Raw genomic sequence first — 5,424 nt, 5'->3', positions numbered from 1 at the left:
AGACCGACGGATTGTGTCCGAAACTGTTGCATACACACGGTCGGGCCAAGTTGTCTGATTTAGCGGTTGCCAAGAACGCGGTGACGTAAGCCATGTACGGCGGGACTAGAAAAAGGAAGTTCAGCTCCACGTCCGGCACCCTTTGGGCTCCTTCTGCTGATCTCGTCTCTATCGCGTGTTAGTAGAAGTTTGGTGAGAGACGATTCGCGCTTTTCAGATTTGTGATTCAGATCGCTACAGCTCTTCCGTTTGTGCTTGTCTTTGCGTATCTGATAGTCAGTGCATTCAGTCAGTAAGTATTTGTTGATCATTGTGGACTATATCTTGGTATAGTACGCTTTGAAAGGCATTTCTTATTGTCTGCTTGCTTCTGCTATTCAGGTCGTTCTTTCAGGCTTTGCTGTTTATCTGTGCTTTCTGGTGTCCGCTCTGACCAGCCGACCGTTTTCAAACCATGTTTCCTCTACGTACTCGTCGTAGAGTTTCTGCTGTGCAGGGGCTTCGTGTTGGGGTTGTTACTTTGACACAAGCCCGGTCCATGAACAGGGAGGGGAGGCGTTTGTGGACCAAGAATTGGTTGCGCCAGCGCGACCAGTTCTCGCACATGCCTTTGCTCCGTGAGATCCAGGAGAATAATCCTGATGATTTCAGGAATAATCTCCGGATGACGGACCCCGTTTTTCACCGTCTGCTGGCTTTGCTGACCCCTTATATCACCAGGCAGGATACCTGCATGCGGCAAGCCATCACTCCGGAGCAGAGGCTCTCGGCCTTTTGGCTAAGATCAAGTGTAGTATCTGTTCTTATCAGTTACCAATAGGTGGCGCTTGCTTCCGTTCCCTGTTCTACGGCGAGGTGGAGCAGGGGTGGCGGTTGCTATGCAAAGCCTCTTGGTGTAAAGGTGACCCGGAGCGGTTTGTAGCCGAAAGGGAAGCCTTCTGATGGGGGCGGAGAACCACTGGTCGGCGCCAGGGGAGGGGATCCTGGCCTTCTGGCTTGGATTGTGGCAGCTTTAGCTCCAGTCAGTTTTTCAGGAGGGAACGTTTGTTCTCCTGTTCCAGCAGGGGGGCGGCCTGTACCTTTCGAATATAATTAGGTAGGAGTGATGGGAGTGAGGGTTTGACCTGATGGCAAAGGGTCTCGCCAAGCTCCTGGATCTTCAGGCCTTTCTGGCTGGAGTGGGGGCTGTCGTGGTCTGGGTTGGGGGGTCGGGGATGCTTCTGTTGAAAAGCCCATGGTGATGTGCCCCTGGAGTGGCAGTCCAGGGGTGCCTTATGTTCACTGTGCTTTGCACTCTGATATTCGGCACCTAGGTCATGTCACCAGATACACGCTTTTTTACACCTGCCTCTAGGGCCCGGCCTTTTGGCTAGGACCAGAGGAATTTTTGATTCCTGGCCGGAGGGCCTGGTCATTGTATTGCACAATGGCCACCTTTTCACTCTCCTCTTCACTATCCCTTTCCTCACTTTTTATTTATTTTATTTGTGTGTGTTTTGTCACGTTTGTCACTGCACGTGTGATGAGTAGGGTGTCGGTCCTCGGACCTATCCCGAAAGTCTTTGGGAGAGCGGACATAGGCCTTTTGGCTTGGTCCAATCTCCATTGGGGGGCCTACCTACGGGGAAGCCCCATAGTACCAAGTACCTAGGAGGTTCTGTTTCGGCAGTCCTCCCGGGGAAAGGAGGTCTTCCGGCTTCGGCTGTAAGACCACTGATGAGTCTGGTACCTCAGTCCCTGTCTGGAGCCTAACGCCCCAGGGGATCAGGGTATGACACCCGTCTGCACTTTTTAGTGTTTCACTCTTTATGTGTGTGCACTTTTTTTATGCACCGGTGGAAGTTTTTTGGGTGTGTTTTGCGAAAAAAAAAAAAAAAAAACCCTAAAATGTTTACAAATGTTATGTGTGTGCTTCAATTCATGCAGAGTGTTTTTTTTTTGGGGGGGGTTGTGCCAAACTCATTAGGAACCCCCCTCCCCCCAACTGCTAGCTCAGCTGATAGCAATACTCTATCTGCTGACTTTACCAAACTCAATACACACTTTACCTACCTTTTTGATGCTCACATTTATGGATGAATTCACCTAAGCATGTAGTGCAAGGGCCTGCCTCAATACTTTCAAATGTTTTTTTTTTTTTGGTTTTAACCTATGAATTATCTGGATATGTAATATCAGAATGTCAAAAAGTGCTTACATTTTGGTTAATTTTTGTTATTCTGACACTTCTTACCTGTCCCGTGGGCTGCCAATAGTGTAACTAAGGAGGGGCTTCCCAAAGTATCACACATTATTTAGGCATTCAGCTCTCAATCAAGTGGAGAGGGTTACCTGTCCTAAACATCCCCCCCTCATTTTTTAGCAAGGGCCCATCAGATGGGGGGGATGGGGGGGTGATGACTCTCATAAGGGGACATTAGACTTTAGGCTTTAAATACTCAGTTCCCAAAATGTTTAACTAATTTTGTCACAAAATGTTTGTGTGTAATCTGCTTGGAATGTTGATTGGTCAAATTACTAATTTTTTTTCTTGTTTCACTCCACAGTGTCCTTCAACGCCATAGGAATGGCAGACTGTGGCCTCCCATTTTGCCAGTCGTTGGGACTTTCCCAATTGTGGAGGATCAATAGATGGGAAGCACGTCCGCATCGTCCCACCACCCAACTCGGGGTCGTACTATTATAATTATAAGGGGTTTCATAGTATCATGATGTTGGCGGTGGTGTCTGCGACATATGAGTTTTTGTATGTGGACGTGGAGCAAAATGGACGGATGTCGGATGATGGAGTGTTCTCATGGACGGAGTTCTACTGGCGTCTCCAGAGTGGCAGTCTGGGCTTGCCACCCCCAGAGGAGAATCAGGAAGGACTCCCGTTCGTCTTCGTCGCGGATGAGGCGTTTGCCCTGACGAACCATCTGATGCGGCCTTTCCCCATGAGGACCCTCACCCCAGACTAGAGGATTTTTAATTTCCGCCTGTCCAGAGCCCGAAGAGTGGTGGAGAACACTTTTGGTATACTGGTCAGCCGGTTCCGCCTTTTTCTTACGCCTATTCACATGGTGGAATACAAACTGAATCACATAGTGCTGGAGTGCTGTGTTCTTCACAATTATTTGAAAAAAGTTTCTGCGAACTATGTAGTCTTAGTTGGCCAACAAGAAGCAGACTTGATGGACAATGCAGATAACCTCACGGGACTTCAATATGCTCATCCTGGCTTGCCCCCCCAAAGCGCCCGTGAGGTTAGAACACAATACATGCACTACTTTGTGGGTAGGGGGGCCATTGATATGCCAGACAATTTGTGAGCGGCATTTTAAAAATAAATTTTGATCTGAAACTCCTTCATTTACTGCTTGGCTTGGTTTTAGGTGTCTCCTAGGTATAATTAGGTTTTATCAAGTTGTGCCTTTTTCACCAACAGTGCAAACCCAAGTTTAGAGCGAGATGAGGGGACAGTCTCTTCTTCAGATAATCTTATTATGTTGTGGGTCTGCTACACACACACCTTCTTTTTTGGTAACTAATGTATGTAGTGCATTACTGACCAAAATCGTGCTCATTTTCAGCACCATGGCAGGAAAATGGCATGATTGTCAAAATTTACACATCACTGTGGGTGTTTTTTTAGTAAAGGCACATCCACTATGCACTGCAAGTGCACTGCAAAAGTACACCTGAAACTGCACTGGGAGTGCAAAGTGGAGTTGCCTTTAGTAAATCACAATCCTTCTCAGCACAAAACTTAAATTGTACTCCAAATACATTTTTGTTGCCATGAAAAAGGAAGCCACACATTGTTGCTAATTTAACTGTTTAATCCAACCACATTCACATGTGCGTTTTGAAAAGGTTTTTACAACCAACCAAGAAATTGTGTGTTTCCAAAACAGAGTTTAATAAAAATTTTGTTTAATTGTTGTTTTTGTGTAAACAGGCATGTATCGAACTGTAAAATACAGAACACAGGAACTTACAAAGTTCAACTTTGAAAAGTGAAGACAATATTAGACATGATTATGTACAAACTGGTCTGATCTTGCCTTCATCACATGGGGTGTCACCCCTGAAAAATCCAAATTTGGAAGATGCACACAGTGTGTCAACATGTGCTATCTCCCATCATGGGGGATCAATGTACATGCTTCGGGGCTGCAACCCCTTCATCTCAGACACTTTACACAAAACACGTACATTGATTCCCCCATGAAGGGAGATAATGCATGTTTACACACTCTGTGCATCTTCCAAATTTAGAATTTTGAGAAATACAACATTTTATTAGTAAAATTCCAAAAATAAGACCCTATCTAGTTTGGGGTGTTTCACACTCTCCCCAAAACATCAATGATGTTCTTCAAATTTCAATTAACATCATTGATGTTTTGAAGGATATGTTCCTAATCCCGATTGCACCCCATTATCTCCCCGATCTGGGCACTTTCACTGGTAAAACGGAAATCTTCTTCCACATCACCTACAAAACAAAAAAAAAAAAAAACATGTCATATAAATATTGTGACATACATTGATGAGCTTACCATAAGCTGTGTTCTCCGACACTCACCTGTTGTGGTGACAATTTGCCCAACCTGCACGATCTCTCCTTCCTCCTCCTCCTCCTCCTCCTCCTGCTCCTCTGTTTGTGCTTTTGGAAGTTGTCCTTCTTTGTGAGGGGTGGGGTCCCTGGTGTCCTCATACTTGCCGAGTCTTCTCTCCCCTATGAGATTTTGAAAAAATAAAGAATTAGCACACAGAGGGAAGAATTAACAATATGAAACATTGTTTGGAAGTGTTGTTCAATTGTTTTTTTTGGCCGAGCTTCAAGGTCATAACATTATTGGGGACACTGTGTTCAGCTAGAATACTTACCGGAAGAACAATGTTTCCTACGAACGAATGAAACCATGAACTTGAAAGTGGCCATTTTAAAATGCACAACATGAACTCAAAGCACATGGAGCAGTATGCAAGCAATAATAATCATATGAACACATGACAACTACTTACTTTTGTCAAGAACACGCTTGATCCTTATGTACTGCTCGTGCTCCCTCAGTTTCAGGTCTGACCAGCGTTTTCTCAGTTGATCCATGGATCGGTGTACCCCAAAATTAGGCAGAAGAATCTTCACAACTTTATTCGTGATCTTGGCCTTTCTGATATTTGGGTTTGGGTAAGGTCCATACTTTCCATTATAGTCGGTCCTGTTCAATATGTCGACCATCTCCAACATCTCTCCAAAAGACATATTTGCGGCCTTAAATCTTCTCTTCCTGGATCGGGACGTTTCAAGCTCCGGGCTTTCCTCACCCTCCTCCTCGTTAGTGTAATTATTAGTCCGCACCTGTGTTCTCTCCGCCATGTGCTCTCCCCACTGTGCCGGAAGCGAAGGGGCGGGGAATAGTCTGGAAAGAACGT

At 45.5% G+C, this 5,424-nt stretch overlaps 1 long non-coding RNA gene and 1 pseudogene across 1 annotated transcript; one reads left to right on the top strand and one right to left on the bottom strand.

Moving 5' to 3' along the window:
- Window positions 1-764: 764 nt before the first annotated feature.
- LOC143925813 (U2 spliceosomal RNA) lies at window positions 765-835 on the top strand (annotated as a pseudogene).
- Window positions 836-4,406: 3,571 nt separating this feature from the next.
- LOC143925523 (uncharacterized) lies at window positions 4,407-5,126 on the bottom strand. Its single transcript, XR_013262022.1, has 3 exons — window positions 5,014-5,126; window positions 4,571-4,625; window positions 4,407-4,480 (listed from the first exon to the last, which is right to left on the bottom strand). It is a non-coding gene; the product is annotated as an uncharacterized LOC143925523 (long non-coding RNA).
- Between the last annotated feature and the right edge of the window lie 298 nt (window positions 5,127-5,424).

The sequence above is a fragment of the Lithobates pipiens genome, unplaced genomic scaffold (genome assembly GCF_037356315.1).
Source record: "Lithobates pipiens isolate NorthernLeopardFrog02 unplaced genomic scaffold, aLitPip1_a1.2 Scaffold_22, whole genome shotgun sequence".
In the NCBI taxonomy this organism is placed as follows: Eukaryota; Metazoa; Chordata; class Amphibia; order Anura; family Ranidae; genus Lithobates; species Lithobates pipiens.
Note: the sequence above shows the minus strand (reverse complement) of the source record. Positions and strands in the feature narration are given on the sequence as shown.